The 23,962-nt window shown below is 38.2% G+C and overlaps 1 pseudogene; it reads right to left on the bottom strand.

Moving 5' to 3' along the window:
* Positions 1-10,994: 10,994 nt before the first annotated feature.
* Positions 10,995-12,371, bottom strand: LOC100342489 (cysteine and histidine-rich domain-containing protein 1-like; annotated as a pseudogene).
* Positions 12,372-23,962: the final 11,591 nt, after the last annotated feature.

Below are 23,962 nucleotides of genomic sequence, written 5' to 3'. Positions count from 1 at the left end.
TCAATGCTATACCAATCAAAATAACAAGGATATTTTTATCAGATCTAGAAAAAATGATGCTGAAATTCAGATGGAAACATAGAGACCCTGAATAGCTATAGCAATCTTAGACAACAAAAACGAAGTTAAGGATATCACAATACCGGATCTCAAGTACGCTACAGGGCAGTTTTAATCAAAACAGTCTGGCATTGGAAAAAAAAAAAAAAAAAAACAGAGATGTAGACCAATGGAACAGAAGAGAAACTCCAGAAATCAATCCATGCATCTACAACCAACTTATCTTTGACAAAGAAGCAAAAATTAAACTCTGGAGCATGTACAAACTATTCAACAAATGGTGCTGAGAAAACTGGATCTCCACATGCAGAAGTATGAAACAAGATTCCCTACCTTACACCTTATACAAAAATCCACTCAAAATGGATCAAAGTCCTAAATCTGTAACCTGATATCATCAAATTAATAGAGAACTTTGGGGAAACCATACAAAACCTTGGCATAGGCAAAGACTTCTTGGAAAAGACCTCAGAAACACAGGCAATCAAAGCCAAATTGACAAATAGGATACATCAAATTGAGAAGCTTCTGCACTGCAAAAGAAAGTTAGCAAAGTGAAGACTCAATCGGCCAAATTGGAGAAAATATTTGCAAACTGTGCAACTAATAAAGGATTAATTTCTAGTTTAAAGTGCTCAAGAAAATAAACAATAAAATATACAACCCTTTTAAGAAATGGACAAAGGACTTGAACAGGCATTTTTCAAGAGAAGAAATTCAAATGGAAAACAGACACATGAAAAAAATGTTCAAGATCCTAGCCATCAGTAAATTACAAATCAAAACAAATCCAATCAAAACCATCTCACCCACATTAGAATGGCTGTCATAGGGAAATCAACATCAAATGCTGGCGAGGATGTGGGGAAAAGGGTACCCTATCCACTGTTATTGGGAATGTAAACTGGTACAGCCACTGTAGAAGACAGTATGGAGATACCTCAGAAACCTGAATATAGGCCTACCATATGACCCAGCCATCCCATTCCTGAAAATTTATCCAAAGGAAATGAAATTAATATATTAAAGAGTGATCTCTACCCCTATGTTCATTGCAGCTCAATCTACAATAGCTAAGACATGGAATCAGCCTATAGATACATCAATGGAAGACTAGATAAATAAATTATGGTATATATACACTAGGGAGTACTACTCAGTTGTAAAAAAAAATAAAATAAAATCCTGACTTTTGCATCAAGATGGTTGCAATTGGAAACCATTATGCAACTGGAAAGCATTATACTTAGTGAAACAGGATAGTCCCAAAAAGACAGATACCATATTTTATCCCTGATCTGAGTAGATAGATAATAAGAGTGTCTGAAATGTAATGTATTGGAGTGAAATAGACATTTTGAGAACAATGATTATTTATAGCCCTTGTCTCTTCCACTGAGGAACAGTGTTTGTTTTGTTTTCTTTCCCTCTATACTATTTGTTGAACTCTTTTACTTAGAGTGGGTTTAACTATATGATCATTACTGAAAATAGATCATTGTAAAAATTAAGAGTGGGAATCCAAGAGGAAGGAAGAGGAAGAATTGGAATGTGGGCAGGAGGAAGAATGGGGATAAGTGCCACTAAGTTCCTAAATCTGTATATATGAAATATGACACTTGTCTAGCCAACAAAATTAAAAAAAAAAAACTTGGGAGAAAAAGAAATTATGGTATATATATCCAATGGAATACTATACACTAGTAAATCCTGTCATTTGCAACAAAATGGACACAACTGGAAATCATATTTAGTGCAATAAGCCAGTCCCAAAAAGACAAATGCTGTATGTTCTCTCTGATCTGTGGTAATTAATAGAGTATCTAAAAGGTAATTTATAGTGAAATTGACACCCTATGATGTAATGATGTTGAACAGCCTTTGTCTTGACTGTGAAAGAACAAAGTTTTTCGTTTGTTTGAAGCTTTTCTTCACACTGATTTTTGATCCCTCTACTTAGTGTTGGCTAGCATAAAGTTAACTGAAAATATATCTTGGTAAAAAACAAGAATGGGAATAGGAGAAGGAGGAGGAAAATTGTGGCAGTATGTGTGAGAGAGGTAGGGTGGGGAGAATCATTATGTTCCTACATTTGTATATGTGAAATGTATGAAATTTGTATTCCTTAAATAAATTTTTTAAAAATAGCTAAATATGCTTCAATTCTTTTGTTCTCCTGTTGTCTCCCATTCTAAGTCAGAGCATACATGCAGTAGAATAATAAATGCCCTTATTGTACTATTGCTTTCTTTAATTTTGCATCAATGACCCATTGTACTACAGGAAAATTTTTACTCATGGTAACTCTTACATTTGCTCAAAGCGAGCTTACAAAACTTCAACTCATAATTCAGATGTGCATATTGCTTATACAGAAAAAAGTAAACTTAGCCTCAATCAGCACAGCTGTCATTGAAGTACATCAAGCCAATTTGCAGTCTCACATTTAGAACTCTGCTTTTCTGTTGACCAGGAAAATAAGCTTCTCCACATACCAAAGAATACTTCCATAAAGTTTGAATACAGTCTCCTGGAGGCAGAGCCTATGATATTTCACTATCAGGTATCAGCCTTCTCATCAACCAAGCGGAAAACTTATTTACTCCATGTGTCTAATAGGATCTGTTTCTAATTCCTCATCTAGAGTTACAACTTATTTGTAAGTTGAAGCAATTTTAAGAGAAAATTAGTTTGTTCTCCTGTTAAGTCCTTGTTGGTTCTAAAATGCTCATACCATTAAAAGATATAACCAAAATATTTTTCATACTGAATAAAATTATGGTGCTGTATAACTCAATTGGGTTTTGGATTTTTTTTTAACTTAGAAGCTATCTTTTTAAATAGAAATATTTTGAAGATGATATAGAATGTACCCATATAAGTCACACTGTTTTTCCTAGTACTAATATCTTACTAGAGTATCTTAATGTGGTATATTTGTCACAAATGATGAACCAATATCAATATATTAACATTAATTTTACTAAAGCTAATGCAATTTTAAGTGGTTAAGGTCAGGATTTGTAGAATATGCCTAAATTGTGATTTATTCATTGTGTTTGATTATATTAGTGTTTTGTATGCCTAGGGGAAGAATCGTAATGTGCTACTTCATACTATACAAAGCATGCCTGCTTTCAACATGAAATTGTGTTCATGTTAACCTTGATTACCTGGCTGAAGAGCTGGCTACTACATCCACTGTAAAGATTTTCATTTTACCCTGTTTCCATCCTGTACTATTTAGGAAGAATTTGCCATGTGCAGCCCACAACTTGAGAGTGGGGATTTCTGCTTCTCCCTGAGACTGGAGTATCAAATATGAACTTGGAATTCTTCTGAAAGGATATTTGTCACTTCTTCTCCATTTACTTACATAATACTATCTTTAGATCAGTGCAGACTTACAGATCTTTCTTTTATTTTTTTTTTTTTTTTTTTTGACAGGCAGAGTGGACAGTGAGAGAGAGACAGAGAGAGAAAGGTCTTCCTTTGCCGCTGGTTCACCCTCCAATGGCCGCCGCTGCAGCCGGCGCACCGCGCTGATCCTGGCAGGAGCCAGGAGCCAGGTGCTTTTTCCTGGTCTCCCATGGGGTGCAGGGCCCAAGCACCTGGGCCATCCTCCACTGCACTCCCTGGCCATAGCAGAGAGCTGGCCTGGAAGAGGGGCAACCGGGACAGAATCCGGCGCCCCAACCGGGACTAGAACCCGGTGTGCCGGCGCCGCAAGGTGGAGGATTAGCCTATTGAGCCACGGCGCCGGCTCCAGATCTTTCTTTTAGACTTCATATTATAATCCAATATATTTATTTCCTTGTTCAAATTATTGAAGATTTGGTTATTGAGATTCCCTTAGTTAACTCCTGTTATTCATTGTCTTTTTCTGTCATTGTGTAAGTGTGTGTGTGTGTGTGTGTGTTCATGATCTATAGCATTTCTTACTTTCCAGAACTACCAAATCTCCAAGTTTATTTTACGTATCTCATAAGCTTGTCCTATGCAGTGACTCTTCCTTGTCACCGCGGGAGAATTAGGCAGGCTGCCCGCAGCTTGCCCTGGCCCAGGAGGGGAAGTGTGCCACCCTCCACTCAGCCTTCCCCGAACCCCAGGGGGACAACCAGATGCGGTGGGGAGCCCAGTCGAAGCAGGGTCTCACTTTATTGTAAAAGGGAGGCGTTTGTATAGCTGACATACAGAGCAGATGCTACAGAATGGATGCAGGCAAGGGGTGGGGCGATGTGATGCAAAAGGGTCTTGGTCACTCCTATGATACCACCTCAATGATCCTAAGGCAAAAGCACCCTGGGGCTGGGGTGTTTGCCACCAGGGATTTGAAACTTAAAGACAGGTTTTCAAATTCAAGGCAGACTCAGAAATTTCCTCTAGGCCTCTCTGGATGCAGCCTCCCCCACAGTCCCAGAGTTAGCTGTTTCTCCAAGAAGCCATGCTGATTGAGAATAATGTTAGAAATCAAGTTTTCAATCTTAGTGTGCTCAATGCTGTTGAAGTCATGGCTTCTAAAACCTCTCTATCCGTAGCAAGAAAATATATTTGTGAAATACATTTATAAAATATATGTGTGTTGTATGTATATATTAAAATATATTTATATGATATATATATAATATATTTGTGTGACATATATCATGTATATGTTAGGTAGGAAGTTAGATATGAGCTTATGCGTGTGTAACAGGCCTAAAGAGAAGACATCCATGTCCAGCATATGCTGCATCTCAAAGTCATCTGGATAACGTTTCAGGGGCAGCCGGGTATTCGCATCCTGCGCTGTCCCCTTCTACCTGATAACCTGCCAGGTGGGGGTCCCTACCCCTTCTGCCTGACAAATCTTCCACAGTCTCCCAGATGCAGCCCAGTATCTGCATTTCAAACACCCTGCTCTGGATCCCAATTCTCTAGGGGGTCCTGCTCACCCTTCCTCTGAACCCAGGATGGCACCAGCTAGCCTTCCTCCTGTCTGATACCTTCAGGGGAAAACTCAGATAGGAACTTCTTAATATTTTACAGCCATAAAATCCTTTGTTTCAGGAGGAGATGTGTGAAGACAAAGACCCACCTCCTTAAAAACCCCCGTTGAGGATGGCGCACGCTCAGCCCTCTGCCTCTCTGCTGAGTGCTCGCCTGCCTGCCCAGGTGTACTCTCTCCACTCAACCATGTAACCTCCCCCGCCCAGTCCAAGCAATTGGGCACTCTCAGGTCCTGTCTGGAGAAGTGCCCATCTGTCCTTACGGATGTCCCTTCCTTAATAAACCTTGCTGTTTTACCTCCCACTACTCTCTGTCTCACGCCTGAATTCTTTCTTGTGTGAAGACAAGAACCCTGCCATTCTCCGGTAACATATACATGCATGCTATATATATATATATATATAGAGAGAGAGAGAGAGCGAGAGAGAGCAGAGCATTCATAATTTTACTCCACTACTAATGGCCCATGTAATAATTCTAATCAACTACTGTGTGAGTCCTCCAAGCCACCTTCTCAATATGTAACCCCTCACTCTAATAGTGAGAAAGTCGGTTTTCATGAATCAGCGTGGTTTCATTTAGCTGTTCAATTCCAGTACTGATGTATAGCAGGTCTGATAACTGGCAATCTGCATTTCCCTAGAACAGCCTTATCAGTTAGAGCACAGTGATTTTTGTGCTGCTCATTTTGCCTTTAATCTTGTGCTCCATTCATTTCTAAATTATGAAGTATTTTCTTCCCACCCACCCAGGGTCATTCATGTATTTTAATGCAATTATATTATTTTGTCACATTTCTGTTTCTGTCCTGGGATCCCACAACAGATTCAGTATATTTTGGCTTTTTTTAAGTTTAATTTATTTATTTGAAAAAGCAGAGACACAGAAGAAGACAGACAGAGACATACATGAAAGAAATCTTATATTTGCTGGTTCACTACTTATATATTCATAACAGCCAGGGCTGGGCTGGGATACAAACCAGTATTCTGAAATTCAATTCAGTTTTCCCACATGAACGGCAGGGTTCAAAGTACCAAGCCATCAACTGATGGCTTCCAGGATGGACATCAACAGGAAGTGGGAAAAAGAAGCAGAGCCAGGACTGGAACCTAGGCATTGTGATTAGGGGTTCAGTGTCTTAACCCCGGCCCAACCTCCTGAAACTTCAGGATCTTTTAAGAAGAAATGCATAGACAAAGGCTTTCTTTTTGCATTGCACAGTTACATGGGTTTTGACAAATAAACATATTTGTCAAATACCATATCACTAGCATTGCTGCATCAGTCAGAAAAATTTCACTACCCTAAGAATATTCCCCATATTTACCTATCCACCAATCACCCATTGAACTCTGGCATCCAATGACCTTAATATATAACATTTACTTCCTCAGGATGTCCTATGAGTGATCTCATTTAGCATCTAGCCATGTCAGACAGGATTGATTCACTTAACAACTTAAATTTTAAACTCATTATATGTCTACAGAACTTATTTGTTTATTTTGTTTCATTGTCAAACATTATTTTTTTAAAGATATTATTTGTTTGAAAGTCAGAGTTACAAAGAGAGAGGGAGAGAGAGAGCTCTTCCATCTGCTTGTTCAATTATTAAATGCTACAATGGCTGGGGCTGGGCTCATGTTGTGTGGAATCAGAGAACAGGGGGCTGGCATTGAGGTGCGATGAGTTAAGCTGCCCCTTTTGACACCAGCAGCCTATATGAGTGCCGGTTCTGTCCTAGTTACTTCACTCCCAATCTAGGTGCCTGCTAATGTGCCTGGAAAGTTGTGAAAAAGTGACTGAAATATTTAAATCCCTTCCAACCCTGGCAGAAACTCGGAAGAAGCTCTTGGCTCCTGGCTTCAGCCTGGCCCACATCTGGATGTTACAGCCATTAGGGAGTGAATACATGGATTGAAGTTTGATCTCTCTCTCTCTCTCTCTCTCAGTTTATATGTATGTAAATATATATATATATATATATTATATGTCTTGCTCCTTAATCTTTGTTGCTCTGCCTTCAAAATAAATGGATAAATTAAAAAAAAAATAAAATCATGCAACGTACAGTGTGATATACTTGTTAAAAACACTAGGGATCTGCTTAGTCAACTGAAATTTAAAGAAGATTTTGAAGTTAAGAAAGTCATGTCTATGTTTGGAATAACACAGAAAATATGCCAGTCTAGTAAAAATTGTGACACAGTGGTTTAGGTCATACACTCTAGCCATTTAACTCAGGTTATTTTAATTTGATTTAAACACACTTGGTATTCTTTATCACAGAGAGAAGTAATTTCCAACATGAGCTTAAAAATTATGTCTTTATTTTTAAATTTGATAACAAAGTAATACACTATAGTGGGTACTGCTTGTGGGCTTCCTCAGATCCTACTGATCTCATCTTTTGAAAGAATATTTATTTATTTATTTGAAAGGTATAGTTACAAAGAGGCAGAGGCAGAGAGAGACAGAGAGGGAGAGGAATTGCATCCGCTGGTTCACTCCCCCAATTGTCCACAACAGCTAGAGCTGCACCAATCCAAAGCCCACAGCCTGGAGCTTCTTCTGGGTCACCCTCATGGGTGTAGGGGCCCAAGGACTTGGGCTATCTTCCACTACTTTCTTATTGCCTTTTTTTTTTCTTTACAATTACTGCAGAGTCTAATCCTGTGCAGATGCAGGTCAGTTAACACAGGTGCAGCCCAAAAGTCTGTAACCTTGGGCTCAACTCAACCCCACTCTGTGACTTCTATATTAACTCTCTTGTGTGGTTTACTTACCAGGAACATTTTTTTTTCATGCACAGCTGAAATTATAGTGAACAAGAAACCTAAGGGCTGGCCGGCGTCGCAGCTCACTAGGCTAATCCTCCGCCTAGCGACGCCGGCACACCGGGTTCTAGTCCCTGTCGGGGTGCCAGATTCTGTCCCGGTTGCCCCTCTTCCAGGCCAGCTCTCTGCTGTGGCCCGGGAGTGCAGTGGAGGATGGCCCAAGTGCTTGGGCCCTGCACCCCATGGGAGACCAGGAAAAGCACCTGGCTCCTGGCTCCTGCCATCGGATCAGCGCGGTGCGCCGGCCGCAGCGCGCCGGCTGCGGCGGCCATTGGAGGGTGAACCAATGGCAAAGGAAGACCTTTCTCTCTGTCTCTCTCTCTCACTGTCCACTCTGCCTGTCCAAAAAAAAAAAAAAAAAAAAGAAAAAAGAAAAAGAAACCTAAGGGCTGACCTATAACAAACAGGAGGTGTTTAATAAATAAATATTGTAGTATTTTCCCATAAAAGCACCACTCTAAGGCTCACTCTGGGAGACTTTATGGAACTAAGCAACCAGTTGCTCATGGTTCACTAGGTGTGCATCCATGTTCTTGTGTTGCCTCCTTATCGGCTTATCAACTCCAACTCCAAGCCGTCATGCTTGCTCTCTGAATCTTGTTCTGTAACTGTTACTTGCACTGAGCTATGTTGTGTGAAACCTAGAGTAAGCATTTCACTACAGATTACTGGGGTTAATGTCGCTGCCAGGAAAGTCTTGTTCAAAGGGAGAATTTGAGCATTAGATAAGTATACATCCTGCAAGTTTTACTCACCTCTCATCCTTTGCTCCCTCACTGCTCCCAAGGATTGTTTAGTGAAATCGTGTCAGTAAAATAATAAAGAGCAGAAAATGTGCTTATTATTCTGATTTGTTGTTGCTCTTCACCTTCATGGTCCTGTTTGTTAATGAACACTTTTCTTAAATTATTAGTACATTTATCACAGCATTGTTGTCATTTCTGCTTCTGATAATTTGTTGGTGTTTCCACTTTTTTCCCTCCTGCTGGTATTTTATTTTCTGTAAAGGCAAGTATAAGTGAGAACAGCGTTGTTATTTTTCCTTTCTTTCTTTTTTTTGTCTTATGGGATTCTGATTTTATTTTCTGTTCCCTGCTGGGACGAATAGGATTGTTTCTATGCTGCCATATTAGTTCCAACCTGGCATTATTCTTACCACCAGCAGATACCTCCTGCCAGGCCAAGACCTGAACAAATGAATTATCTTAGCAATTGATTAGACTCAACTAAACTGTTGAGATCAGTTACCAGTTACAAACATGATTAAAATGAATGGAACACTTAAGCTATAGGTCAGCTCTCCATCACATATAGAGGAAAATGAGACATAAATAAAGTTTAATAACAGTTGGATTGGTTACATGTCTGAATGAACAAAAAAGAATATAAACACTTTCTCTACTTTCTTTACAAAATACTGTGACTGTATACAAGTCACAAATGAGAAATTCAGAGCAAAATGTTTTTATGCATAAAGATTCAGAAAAAAGAAAATCAACATATAGGAAGTATCATGTTCAGATAAAAACAATTTCACAAAATTATTCAAGAAAGCAATTGTATTAAGGGCTGTCATCCATCATGGAATATCCACATTATAGGCAATCAATGCAGTGCTAGACAGATGCATAGATAGATAGATAGATAGAATGATCATATATAGATAAACCTACATCCATATGTATTCTAGCAAGCTTATTGCTATACTCATGTAACAGGTTTAGATACTGAATATTATTACTCATTATTTTACTGTTATTTATTGCAACATATAGAGACATATTAGAGATTTATAAATACTATACATAGATATATCCACATATCCATCTATTTTTACCAAACATTCTCAAATAGAATGTTCAGATACATAATAGAATTAGTCTCCATTTTTCTGTTCAGCAAAGTAGGGAGACGTAATGAGGATGACTTGTGTAATACACTTGAAGTCACATGCTTAGCTCACACATCAAAGATTCATACTGGAATGTGGTCACCAGTCTATAGCCTTCCGATTTTAAATAATATTATCCATTTATTATATGACTGCTTTAATTGACTTATATACTTTAAATATATCAATTATATTCTACGGGTTATTTTTTGATTTTACATACAGTAACTGAAACTCTAAGATACCATCATGAATCCAAGGTTGTGCTTGGAGGAGTTGGCTGTGCTCATGCCAAAGTCTATGGTCTAAACTATGCCTTTTGGTGCTCTTCTTTTTTTCTTTTTTTTTCTTGAGCTATTTCTTTTATTTAATATGTATTAGTTATCATAAAGCAATGTTTATATATTTAGTTTTTTGATTCCCTAATGTATTTCCACAACCTTTTGAGTCCACAATTGTACAGATATAGTTTTCCATCAGGGAGACCAAATATTTAATTTCTTCTTACATATAACTAATTAGAGGTTTTAAGAGAGAGTATAGGCTATAAATCAAGTAAATTTAGTGATAACACTATACAAAACCCTTTTGAATAATCAGGAAAAACATTTTTAACATTATTTTATCATAAAATAAGAGAATTTTAGCGAAATTGATAACTCTATAATCTTAATTATATTTCCCATACTCTTAACAAGTAATATATGTACTGATGTAATTTTTCAGTTCTATTAACTGTAAACAAGTTCCAATTTGTCAATCAATGCTTATATTTCCCTTTAATTACTGCACTTCCTCAGGATTAATCCTCTTAGAAAAAGTAACTATCACAAGGAAAAACAATGCCAGCCTTATCTCTTCTGTAAAGATATTCAAGTATTATAGGAACAGAAATCTATGGAAAAAATGAATTAAAATTTTGACATTTTGTCTTGCTTTACTAATTATGGGACAACAGAAATGAGCAAAGTTCATTATACTTCTCAGCTTACTGAAATATTACACAAAGAAATACTGCAAATATGTTTATGATCTATACTCTAGCTTCAAGTATAGGACCCAACTACAGTTCTATCAGTATGAGAAATGAATAATCAGTCTTATGTAACTGGAAAGGAAGATGGGAGGCACAAAAAGACAGACTGACTTTGGCTTTTAAGAACCTAACGCTGACCCTGAAAAGCCAAGATACAACAACAACAGATTACAGCAGCAAGCCACCACCTCACCACAGTAAGAATTCTGAAACAGGCAATAGGTTTGTCCCCAACCCCTCATTCACTCTGAAATATCTTTCTGCTTTTCAGGCTTTTTGGTCACAGGCAGTTCAAGGCTCGTCCACTGCATAGGTTCAGCTTTTCTCATGGTGATTTCAATCTTTGTTGCATCCATAGTTACATAACTTTGTTTTACATCAATCACACCCCATAATTTCACATTTTGATGAAATTCCTTTTCTCTTTCAAATACAATGTGAACATTTAACAATGCACTCTTTGCTTCTACTCGACTAAGTTCTGGAAGTGAATTTTTAGCATATACTGAAATGGTGACTTCACCTCCAGTCTGATGCCAGTCGTGTCTACATGGAACAACTTTTTTACCATCATCCTTTTTAGCCCACAAGTGTTTTCCTGTCGTACAGCCCTCCTGGGCTAAGAATGTATTAAAGTCAGAGGTTTTTCTTCTGCAACAGCTCCAATATTTCATCCCTTCATGAAAAATAGGTACTCCAGAATGAGATACACAGACTTCTTCTAGACTCTCTTGACCCTGGTATGTCTTTGAACGCCCTCCATTTTCACATGAGGTTCCAATCTTAATTTCATCATTGTCTTCTTCTTTCTTCTCTCTTCAATCCCTGATGATAGTTTAAGTTTATCAAGTGCTTGTTTTAGGGAGGCAGGTATTTTTAATTCCAAATTTGTCATTGGTTCATCTGGACTTGTCCTTTTTATTGTTTCTACTGGTTTAGGGGCTTGAATGACGTGCTCCTGAAATTTGGGTTTCAATTCAGATAGTTCTTTCTTTTTTTTTTCTTTTTTTTAAACTTTTATTTAATGAATATAAATTTCCAAAGTACAGCTTATGGATTACAATGGCTTACCCCCCATAACGTCCCTCCCACCCGCAACCCTCCCCTTTCCCACTCCCTCTCCCCTTCCATTCACATCAAGATTCATTTTCGATTCTCTTTATATACAGAAGATCTAGTTCTTTCTTTTCTATGGTCTTCAGTTCAGGCTTGACTGGTTCAGGCAGCTTCTCATTATTATGCCTACCTTTTGTACAGCCTACAATGCTTAAGAAATCAGAAAAATCAGTTGTTCTTCTCTTACAGCAAGACCAACCCTTTAATGCATCATGAAAGACTAGAACACCTGGCTGGTATTTGCAGTCATCATCAGAGTTATTCTCAGGATCCAGGATCGAAGCGCTGGCCACAGCCCCGGTTGTAGCACAGCAGAGCCATTTTCTTTGCTCGGCGCTCCAGGTGAAGCCCAAAAGCCAGGAACCGCAAGAGGGCGCGTTTCCAAGTCTCCAGTCACCAGTACTGGCTACACAGCTAGGGCGGCAGCCGGCTTCCGGAAACAGCCTTTTGGTGCTTTTCAACAATGCAGTTCCAATTTTGTCTCAACCTCATGCTCCATGATTTGCCTGTCTTGGGAAATCCACTTCTTGGGTCTAAATGATTTGCAACTATCTTGTCATCTATAAAACTGAATGTTGAATTTCCTAGTTGTTCATGCATCCAACATGAGTGTATTTTGTCTTTGATTCTTTGCTTTTTAATTTTTTTTTTTTTTGACAGGCAGAGTAGACAGTGAGAGAGAGACAGAGAGAAAGGTCTTCCTTTTGCCGTTGGTTCACCCTCCAATGGCCGCCATGGCCAGCGCACCGCGCTGATCCGATGGCAGGAGCCAGGTACTTATCCTGGTCTCCCATGGGGTGCAGGGCCCAAGCACTTGGGCCATCCTCCACTGCACTCCCTGGACACAGCAGAGAGCTGGCCTGGAAGAGGGGCAACCGGGACAGAATCTGGTGCCCCAACCGGGACTAGAACCCGGTGTGCTGGCACCGCAAGGCGGAGGATTAGCCTAGTGAGCCACGGCGCCGGCCAACTTTTTAATTTTCTCATAGCAGTTTTGTTTGTGGATACTATAGAGAAGTGAGGGAGATATTAAATCTCTTTCCAAAGATCTTTCTATCCAGGAACTCAGTTCACTATAACTCACAGATAGTACTCTGAAAAAAACCATGAAAACTGTTTAGGTAAAGGTCTCAGTCATCATGCAGAAGCAGATGAATTTATCATTGTCATGATCACATGAAACACTCATTCTGGGGGCCAGTGCTGTGGCTTAGCAGGTAAAACCACCTCCTGCAGTGCCAGTATCCCACAAAGGCACTGGTTCAGGTCCGGCTGCTCCACTTCTGATCCAGCGCTCAGCTATGGCTTGGGATCAGTAGAAGATGGTCTGGTTCCTGGCTTTGCATTGGTGCAGCTCCAGCCTTGCGGCCATCTCGTGAGCGAACCAGCAGATGGAAGACCTCTCTCTCTCTCTCTCTTTTTTTTTTTTTTTTTTTTTTTTTTTTTTTTTGCCTGTGCCTCTCTTTAACTCTGCCTTTCAAATAAATAAATAAGTATATATAAAAAAAAAAAAAAAAACTCATTCTGGGGCCGGAGCTGTTGGCATAGCAGATTAAGGCTCTGCCTGTGGTGTCTGCATCCCATATGGGTACCTGTTCATGCCCCGGCTTCTCCTCTTCCAATCCAGCACACTGATTATGGCCTGGGAAATCAATGCAAGACAGCCCAAGTTTTTGGGTCCCAGAACCTACGTGGGAGAAATGGAAGATGCTGTGTCTCTTCCTCTCTCTACTGTCACTCTATCAAATATATAAATAAATCATTTAAAACAAAAACTCATTCTGGTGGTGTGACGCCTAGAGATTTTTTAGGTGTGGGTAAGAAGACCATGGATGGCCTCCATTCTCTGTAGTCAATTCAGAAAATAATGCAGTAAATTCAGAGTCACAAAAGGATATTGAGTATTATTTGTACATGTTTTAACTAAATAACTTCGTGAAGCAATGTGAGGTGGATAACAGTATTTCAATATGACTTTTGAACTGCAGTTGGATTGACTATTATAGTCATAACAGCTCTAAAGGATGTGAGAGAGTAAGAAACGTTAAAAAGTGTGCACTTCTCCGTTTGCCCTTCTCAGGAACAAACACGGACACTTCAGTTCCTGCAGCCGCCTTCCTTCTCAAGTACATTCCCTTTAATCTTGGAGGTGCTGAGATGCTAAGTTATAATGCTCAATAAAGTGTGCCTTCTAAGTGGCAGATTGATCATTGAACTAGGAGCTTCCAGAAACAGAAAACAATTTGGTCAGTAAATAATAAATGGACAGCTCCTAGGCGCTGAGAGCACTCTCCCCCATGCTTGGGGTACAGTGGTGAGCTGCCCACACAGAAAAGCTGGATGCCCAGTAAGGAGCTTATATTTCAGTGGAAATCTTAAGACTTGATTTAAACAAATCTCTTAAAGCAGGGAGTTAGAGAAGATGATTTTATAACTGGAGAGATCTTCCAATCGTTCCCTGCAACTGTTTGCCTTTCATGCCCAGGTAGCCTTGGTCGTAAAATTTATTAAACACATTTACAGCTATTAGATAATAATTCAGGATCAGGAAAATTGTTCCACTTTAAAAACTAGTTGTCATTCACAATAGAATGGCTTCTGAGAGCAGATACTCCTGGATGGTGCTTTTTCTAATGCTGAATGAGCTTCTTCCAGATCAATCATAAAGTTTCAGGATTAAAGCGTTACATGCCATGAGAATTGCTGCCTCTAAATTATCACAGACTTGTATTCTGCTCAATAAAGCCTTCTCCCAGATTCTATCCACATTTCTGGAAAGGCAGATGATTGCTGTCCTGTATCATTATGTTTCTCCAGCTTCTGCCAACACAGATGATTAGAGGCAATTCTAAAACCTTGTGTCCTATTGTTCTAATAGGTCTAGGAATAAATTTGGAAATGCATTATGTTCACATTCTCAAAACTATCTTTTTTAACAAAGCACTCCAGCCTCCCTTTTGTAAGCAGAGTTTGGGATTTGGACAGTCTACGAAGTTTGTATTTATTCCTATTTTAATATGCAATGAAATGGGTGTCACTTGCTGCCTTAGTTGTCCCATAGGCTGAAACTGGATGGAGCTTGCAATGTCTTCATTGTACGTGGGAAGTACCAGAGAGTGAGACTTAATGGTGCGGACTTGACAAGGAACAGAATATGGGTCTCAAACCTTTTCTGGACCCCAAAGAGTCAGGACAGTGGCTAGTAGAGGAGGACTAGGCCCTGGTTCAAACAGACCCAGACTCATGTCTCTGCTCCAGAAGTTTCTACACTTTTTAGCCAAGAAACATTATAATCTGAATATGGGATTTTCTTTTCGTTCTGCTGTGTATTTGTATAACGACTCTTTTTAACCCATTTTTTTATTGCGGTGAGTTTTCAAGGATTAACATCTAAGGTTCCTTGGACAGAGGAGAATTTGAATCGTAGCATTCCTCTTCCCTGCACCTTCTGCAGCTCATCCATCCGAAGGCTTCGCTTCTCTTTCCAGCTATTGATCTTCTACATTTGCTGGTCTCCCTCCCTTGCACTGCCAGCCTCACATGTTCTCTTTATCTTCCTCTGCTTCTTCTTATTATTGTTACTATTTCATTCCCCCTCTCCCTCTCTTGATTTATCTTTTTTCTACTGTAATTTCTCTTTCAATTCATCAACCTCGCTTTTCCATTGGCCATCAATCACCATAGGGACACAGACCCTTTATCAAACTAAAACCAATTTTTGCTTTGTTATTTTTAACACAAAAGAAACAAAAATCATGAGAAAGGGAAGCATCAGTGTCCTGAATTCAGCCAGTCAGTTCTTAGGTAAGCATCTCATTTAAGTTCTCCCTTATTATTTGAACATGCACCTTATTGAGCTTCTGATATTTTCATTTTCAGACAAATAAGCAGGTTTTTAGGAACTTAGGCTCAACATTGGAGGGAAATGTTTATTTTTTTCTTCTAGGCTTTAAGGTATATCCATTTTAGGCCTGTAGGCAGAAACAAGGTCAAATGGCCCCCCAAAGTTACAGTTGGGAATTTGGAGTTTAGCTAAGGGGGGACAAGTTATGTCTGATCTCATTTGAAAGATTCATCTAGGACTGAGGCTGATCAGAAAATAAGTCCTGTCATTTTGTAGCACACAGTACTAGCAGTTTTGAATTGGTGGGAGAACTTAATTATACACCCAGTTTTGGTGCATTTTACCTGCCTATTCACTCTGTTGCTCATTTAAATACCTACTGTTTCCTTAGCAACCTCTCTTTTCTTCTTTCTCTCCATTGTGTCTTATCAGTTAGAGTACTGTTTAAAATGTTTTAAGGGGAAATTATATTTTATAACAATTTATCATGTTTAACAATAACCTGGCCATTATTGTCATTCTTTCCATAATTCAAAAAGAGCCATGTCGCAAAGATGGGTTATTAAACACGTTCATGATATTCTCAGGACATCAGTAACAGGCAGAGTGAAAAAATATTGAGCATTAATTTAGCAAGTGCATTTAAAATGTCTCTCTCGGAGTTGGAATGGCTGCCATGTTAAATAGCTCATACTGAGGCTTGCTTGGCCAATTATAAGAAACAAAGAGATGCAGAAGGGAAGGGAAAGGAACATAGCCTCTAGGCTGTTCATATAAAAATCTTGGAAATCTGAATTCACAGGGAGCTTCTAAATGAATCTTACCTGGTAATATTTGGCAGCCGCAAACTCATTATCCAGTTTTGTCTCCACGCAGATGGCATGGCTTATCCACATGCTCCAAGAATCACAGGGGATGGAGGGCAGAAGAGCTTCTTCAACCTGAGTCTCCTATTTATATGAGCAAGGTCTTCCTAAGGGATACACAAGAAAGAAAAGCAATGCATTCCAAAAGGCTGACAGTTGGTTGTGTTTGCATCCCATTTTTACAGGGCCTGAATCTGAGCATGTGGCTTTGACTTTTAAAGCAGCGTTTTCTGGCAACTGGTCATAGTTGATAACAAAGCTTAGATCTGCTTAGTAACATCACATTACACGTATATGTTATAGATATAAATTACCATTTCACATGGCACTTGTCATCGACCTATTAGAATGGAGAAAACACAGAGGGAAATGAATATTAACAAATACATGAAGTTGAACTGTATTATGGAGACCTGGTGTGTATGGGCCAGCACCGTGGCTCAATAGGCTAATCCTCTGCCTGTGGCACCGGCACCCTGGGTTCTAGTCCCTGCTGGGCTGCCAGATTCTGTCCTGGTTTCTCCTCTTCCAGGCCAGCTCTCTGCTGTGGCCCGGGAGTGCAGTGGAGGATGGCCCAAGTGCTTGGGCCCTGCACCCCACGGGAGACCAGGAGAAGCACCTGGCTCCTGTCTTCGGATTGGCACAGCGCGCTGGCTGCAGCGGCCATTGAGGGGTGAACCAACAGCAAAGGAAGACCTTTCTCTCTGTCTCTCTCTCTCTCACTGTCCACTCTGCCTGTCAAAAAATAAATAAATAAATAAAGTGTATACGGATACCTCCTATTGTGGTTGCTTGATAAATAGTAATGGTCCTTCAAATCACATTCATTTTGATCACATTCTTAGCATCTGGACAGTCACAGAAAATAAAACTTTAGTCAACTGCTTCACTATAGCATATGTATCTAATGAGAAACTAATCTGTGAAAGAGAGATATCTGTGCTGTGGCTATTACAGTCTTCATTGTTTTATGTACTTGTGGGAACAAGGGCAGAGTAGAGTGAAAGGGGAACTTGAATTTATTTAAGTAGGAAGTATCCCTTCCCAGGGATTTTCTCTTATTCCTATGTGTATAGAAAACCAGACATTACGGGTAAGCCCACTGGGGCTCTATTGGTTTAGCTGAAGACATGAATGATATCTCAGTGGTTCCATATGGCTTGCACTGGATAGAACTTGCAATGATTTGAAAGTGTTGGTTTCACTGTCCACGAAGCACTAGTGTATGTTGAGGACTCTTAGCGTCAGTATTGTTGTCACTTCATAATGTCCTAGAAGCTGTGATTTGTCTTCCTTTAATAACTAGGGTGATACCATTAGCAGCAGCTTCCTACAGATCTTCAACAATATCACTTTTTTGTCCCTTACATTTTCCAGAGAGAATAAGATGGACCCGCATTTTTATAAATGATTTCTGAAAATCTCTGTTTTTTAAAACCTTTTATTTAATGACTACAAATTTCATAAATACAACTTTAGGAATATAGAGATTCTCCCCCACTTGTTCCTTCCTCACCCATTCCCAGTCCCATTCTCCATTAAGATTCCTTGTCAATTAACTTTATACACAGACCAACTCCATACTAAGTAAAGATCTCTACAAGGTGCACACATGTAATTTCACTCCTTCTTCACTCTTCACAAATGTTTCCTTGTTCATCAGTTGATGATGACCAATTGCTTAATAAAACAGAAGGACATATTCAATGTCTGAAACAAGCTGCATTTACCCTGGATAAGTGATAGGAGGCTTAATCTCCCTGTGAAAGCAGAGGGCCGAACTTACATGGGAATTTTGGCAGTGTGAATTCCAGTAACTGATAGATTTCCAAAAACAGGAGTATTTAGGAATTGACTACCTTTTAGTTTTTTTTTTTTTTTATATTTGTTTTATTTATTTGAAAGTCAGAGTTACACAGAAAGAGGAGAAGCAGAGAGAGAGGTCTTCCATCCGCTGGTTCACTCCCTAATTGGCCACAACGACGAGAGCTGTGAGGATCCAAACCCAGGAGCCAGGAGCTTCCTCCAAGTCTTCCCGCATGGGTGCAGGGGCCCTAGGACTTGGGCCATTTCCACTGCTTTCCCAGGCCATAGCAGAGAGCTGGATTGGAAGTGGAGCAGCCTGGACTTGAGCCAGCACCCATATGGGATGCTGGCACTGTAGGCTACGCCATAGTGCCCGCACCTACCTTTTGGTTTTCAAAGTGTGCTATTGGCATGGATCTATTATTAATACATCAGCTTTAAGGAAACAGGGACTATTGCTGATTGTCTAGCTTTAGTGATGATCACTGAAGCAAGTTTGACAAAATAATTGTTTTATGTAAGTTTGTATAGCATTGTATGTGGTAATAAATAATATATATTATGTATAATATCATATTATGATAAATAATATAATATAATAATAAATATTATAAATAATATAATATTATAATAGTTATATATAAGAAAAGTTACTTATAATTCCTATAATGTGTTAGTGATTCCTTTTATTGATAGTTATATAGTTTTTTCCTAATACCTGCTATAAGCCCTACTATAAATCCTAGATAAATATCTACTATGAAAACATGTATACTATAGTAATTCCATTAAATTTTTAAATTTGGAATTGCTGGGCCAAGTAAGTTGAATAGGTTGATGATATGTACATGCAAATTTATTTGTACATATTTATGTATGGAGTTTTTTTAGTTATTATTTTGAAATCTTTATGGATTTATAGGAGGTGCAAAAGATGTACAGGGAAGTTCCATGTATTGCTCACTTAGTTTCCTTCATTGGCCAATGATAATATCTTGCATAACTACAGCACAACATCAAAATAAAAAAACCTTGAACATTAGTAAAATACATACAAGTCATTCATATTACATAGGTTTTGTGTGTGTGTGTGTGTGTGTGTGTTGTCTAGGTAAAGGTTTTTGTAATTCTATCCCAAGAGTACATTGTATAGCCATGTGCACAATCAATATTTAGATCCCTTTTTATGGTCACATCCTTTCTACCCCACTACTAAGCATTAACCGGTGTAGCAACCACTATATTTTCCATTTCTGATATTGATTTCTATTGATATATATGATATATAGATTCACATGTTATGTAAGATTTGGACATTGACTTTCTTAACTCACCATAATTCCCTTGAGAGCTACTTAAGTTGTTTCACAATTGATTTAACACTTCATTCTTTGACAGAAATTTGTGTTCCCCCTTTTTGATTATTATACATACAGCTTCTCTTAATATTAGTGTAAAGTTTTGTTTTATGAGCATATATTTTCATTTCTGTAGCAAAGTATAGCAGAGAACAATTTCTATGTTATAATGTTAAGTACATGTTTAATTTTATACAGTACTGCCAAAATAATTTCCACGTGGCTTCATCATTTCACATCTCCTTTGACAATCTATGGATAAGCCAAGTTCTCGGTAGCTTCAACAACATTTGCTGTCATAATATGTGTTTTGTTTTTTTTTAATTTTAGCTGTAACAATAGGTATGCTGTGATTTCTCATTGTGCTTTTATTTTATACTTCCCTAATAGCTAATGATATACTTCTCATGTGCTTATTTTCCATTTGGATGTCATTTGTAGTGAAATATGTTTATATCTTTTGTAGATTTCCTTTTTTTCCTGACTTTTTTTTAAGATTTTATTTATTTGAAAGACAGAGTTACAGAGAGAGGTAGAGGCAGAGAAAGAGGTCTTCCATCCTCTGGTTCGCTCCCCATATGGCCGCAGCGGTCAGAGCTGCGCCGATCTGAAGCCAGGAGCCAGGAGCCTCCTCTGGGTCTCCCACGTGGGTGCAGGGGCCCAAGGACTTGGGCCATCTTCCACTGCCCTCCCAGGCCATAGCAGAGAGCTGGATCGGAAGAGGAGCAGCGGGACTAGAACCGGCGCCCATATGGGATGCCAGCACTTCAGGCTAGGGCTTTAAACTGTTGCGCCACAGCGCCGGTCCCCTTTTATAGATTTTCTAAATAGAATTTTCATATGTTTTACCTGTGAGAATCTATCACATATTTTACATAGAAGGACTTTGTAAGACATTTTGCAAATATTTCTTCTCAGTCTGCAACTTGACTATCTTTTTCATCAAGATCATAGAGCAAAAGTTTAAATTTTATTGACAAAACGTGAATTATTTATCACTTTTCTCTTTTGTGGATTTTACTTTTTGTGGCAAGTTGAAAACTTTTTGCTTAATTTTAGGTCTTAAAATTGTTCTTTCTTATTCTTAGAATGTTATACTTGTATATTTTACAGGATACATTTGGAGCTGAATTTGGTAAAAAGTATTATTTTTAGCTTGAGGTTTTGCTTTATAGTTATGTATGTTCAATGCTCCACCACCATTTGTTGGAAAATGTGTTCTTCAATTGACTATTTTCGTACCTCTATGGATAATGAGTTGGGCATATTTGAGTCTATTTATGTGGGAATTTGACCCACACTTAATTTCTTCTCTAGTTCTTTTTCTGTTCAATATTACCATTCATTGAGTTCATTTTAGTAGTTGATATCTGTCTAGGACCTTTTTTATTTAAATCAGAATTTCTAAGATTTATAAAATGTATATACAAAATTATTCAATATTTGTAGCATATACTCATGTGTTTGGACAAGTTATTAGAATGCTTCAAAAGCCAATGGAAACGTATACTATGAAAAGCACACACATGAGTTCCCAAAAAATGACAAAATATGCTAACTCTTTAATTGTATTTCCATGAATTTTTAGAAGTACCCTTTTGTAAAATTTATGTGACTGCCATCACAACCAAGATGTAGGAATATTAAATATCTCCCCCTAAAATTTTTTTTAGTGCTTCTCCTTTGTTGTTAGACTTAATATATCCTATGGTTCTGCCTTTTCCTAAATTGCCTTTAAATGAAATCATACATTATGCAATCTTTTGCCTTCTTTCATTCAATAGAATGCATTTGAGATTTGTCCATGCTTTTTCACAAACCAATAGTTCACTGTTTTACCTTACCAATGGTATTCCACTATATGGATGTACCATTTTACATATCCACTCAACAGCTGAAGACCATTTGAGTTATGTAGAGTTTATGAAACTATGAATAATCCTACTGAAATTTTCAGAAACAAGTTTTTGTGTAAGCATGAATTTCATGTTTCCTCAATCAATACCTACGAGTGGGGTTACTGAGTCATATAGTTCTACAGATTTTTTGTTTTATCCCCACCAGTATGAATGAGAGTTCTGGTTAGCATTGCATTCTTGTCAGAGCTATGCCAGTGCACCAATATATAAACACAATTGATTCATTTATTTTGTCTAGTGTGCTTATGTAATGTAAATGTCTAAATATAGAAATTTCAACATCCAGGGGACAGGATTGAGCAGGTTAATCCACTGCCTCTGATGCCATTATCCCATGCCAGTTTGAGTTCCAGCTACTCTGCTTTCCATCCAGATTCCTGCTAATATACCTGGGAAGGCAGCAGCAATTGCTCCAAATACTTATTGTTTGCCAACCACGTGGAGTCCAGGATGGAGTTCTTGGCTTCTGACTTCAAGCCTGACCTAGCCATGGTTATTGTGGTCATTTGAAGAAGGAACTGCAGATGTAAGATCAATCTATTTTTCTTTCTCTCTCCCTCAGTCTACCATTCTGTACTGCAAATGGATCCATATTCTTCAATAATAGGAAAATTGCAGTATCCCAGATGTAATCTTGTATTATCAAATAATACTATCCACTCTTCTATCTGTTCACATTATTTGTTGAACTCTGTGTAACTACCACCTAATCCTATTTTGCTAGATAACTCTCTGACAAACTCTTTTGTAACAACTGTTGATTTCCATTAAATATTTTAGACACTGATTTAATATAGCTATTTCCAATGGTGCCCTTTGTCTTTATTCTCAACAGATTCTATATACAGATGGAACATGCCTCCAACACATAGCACAGTCATGATGGCTTTTGTCCAAACTGAGACCTTCAATGGCTAAACCAAGTCTGGGGAACTTCACATTAATAAGCCTGTCCCTAAAAGGACAAATGCCATATGTTTTCCCTGATCTGTAACAACTAATAGAGCACCTAAATGGTAATCTTTAGAAGTGAAATTAACACTCACTTCAAGATGCAATGACTTTGAATAGCCCTTCTCAACTGCTGAGGTTGAGGTTTTCTTTTTTTAATCTAACAATTTGTTGAGTTCTTTACTTAGTGTAGTTAATCATATGTGTATAAAGTTAAGTGAAAATAGATCTTACTAAAAAATAAGGCTAGGAATAGGAGAAGGAGGAGAAAGAGGGGTGGGAGTATGGGTGGGAGGATGGTTATGGTGGGAAGAATCACTATATTACTAAGACTGTATTTATGAAAAGCATGAAGTTTGTATTCCTTAAATAAAAGGTTTCTGGGAAAAATATTAATGACAAGTCGAAATTTCAAATAAAAGAACACAGGCACTTCTGAAAGCTCCTGGTCAACAGAACTAAAAGACAAATTGATTTGGGGACCAGAAGATCTCAGAATCCATGCATACAAAGAATCTCAAAAAAGGTAAATGGAAATGAATACTACGGGAATACTATTCATGTATTTCAAGATTTTTATTTAATCGTCACTGGAAAGTACTTGCAAAGCTGGCCAAGGTCTCTGTGTAGCTACATCTAATGGTCCTTTCCAGGTCATCGTCGTTCTTTGCCAACAGCACCATTTGGCAGTGTTCGTCTCTTCCTTCTTGATGCAACTTCTAGCACAACAGATGTTCTTGTGTTTCAGGCTGATATGGGGCATATTTCATCCTTTGTTGTTTGATGTTTTCTTTTCCTTCAGTCCTTGTTATTTAGTGCCCAAAAGCAAAAACTGATTTTTTTTCTTATTCAAACCACCTTTATTATAAATTTCATTTGATCTCTTGGGCCCAAATATCTACACAATGGTAATTCCTAAATGTATACATAAAAGCTTAAACATACTTTGAGAAGCAAACCTACTTAGTTTCACTTGAATATCTAAAAGACATGTCAAATCTAATACTTTCATTACTGAACTCTAGATTTTCCCAACTTTTCCCGATTCTGTGAAATTATGTTCTTTAAGTAAATTCAGTTCTATTTTATCAATGTGCTCAGGCCAGAAACTAGAATTATCCCTATTCTTTTTCTCTTGCATCCTTCAACAAACTTTTCATGAAATAATATAAATGTCACCATCTGAATTTATCCAGAGTTGAGCCTTTTCTCATTATTTTCTTTGTCCTGCTTCTCATATATATTCCATTCATTTCCCATCTGAATTATCAAAGTAGTCCTTAAAC

The sequence above is a fragment of the Oryctolagus cuniculus genome, chromosome 13 (genome assembly GCF_964237555.1).
Source record: "Oryctolagus cuniculus chromosome 13, mOryCun1.1, whole genome shotgun sequence".
Lineage (NCBI taxonomy): Eukaryota > Metazoa > Chordata > Mammalia > Lagomorpha > Leporidae > Oryctolagus > Oryctolagus cuniculus.
Note: the sequence above shows the minus strand (reverse complement) of the source record. Positions and strands in the feature narration are given on the sequence as shown.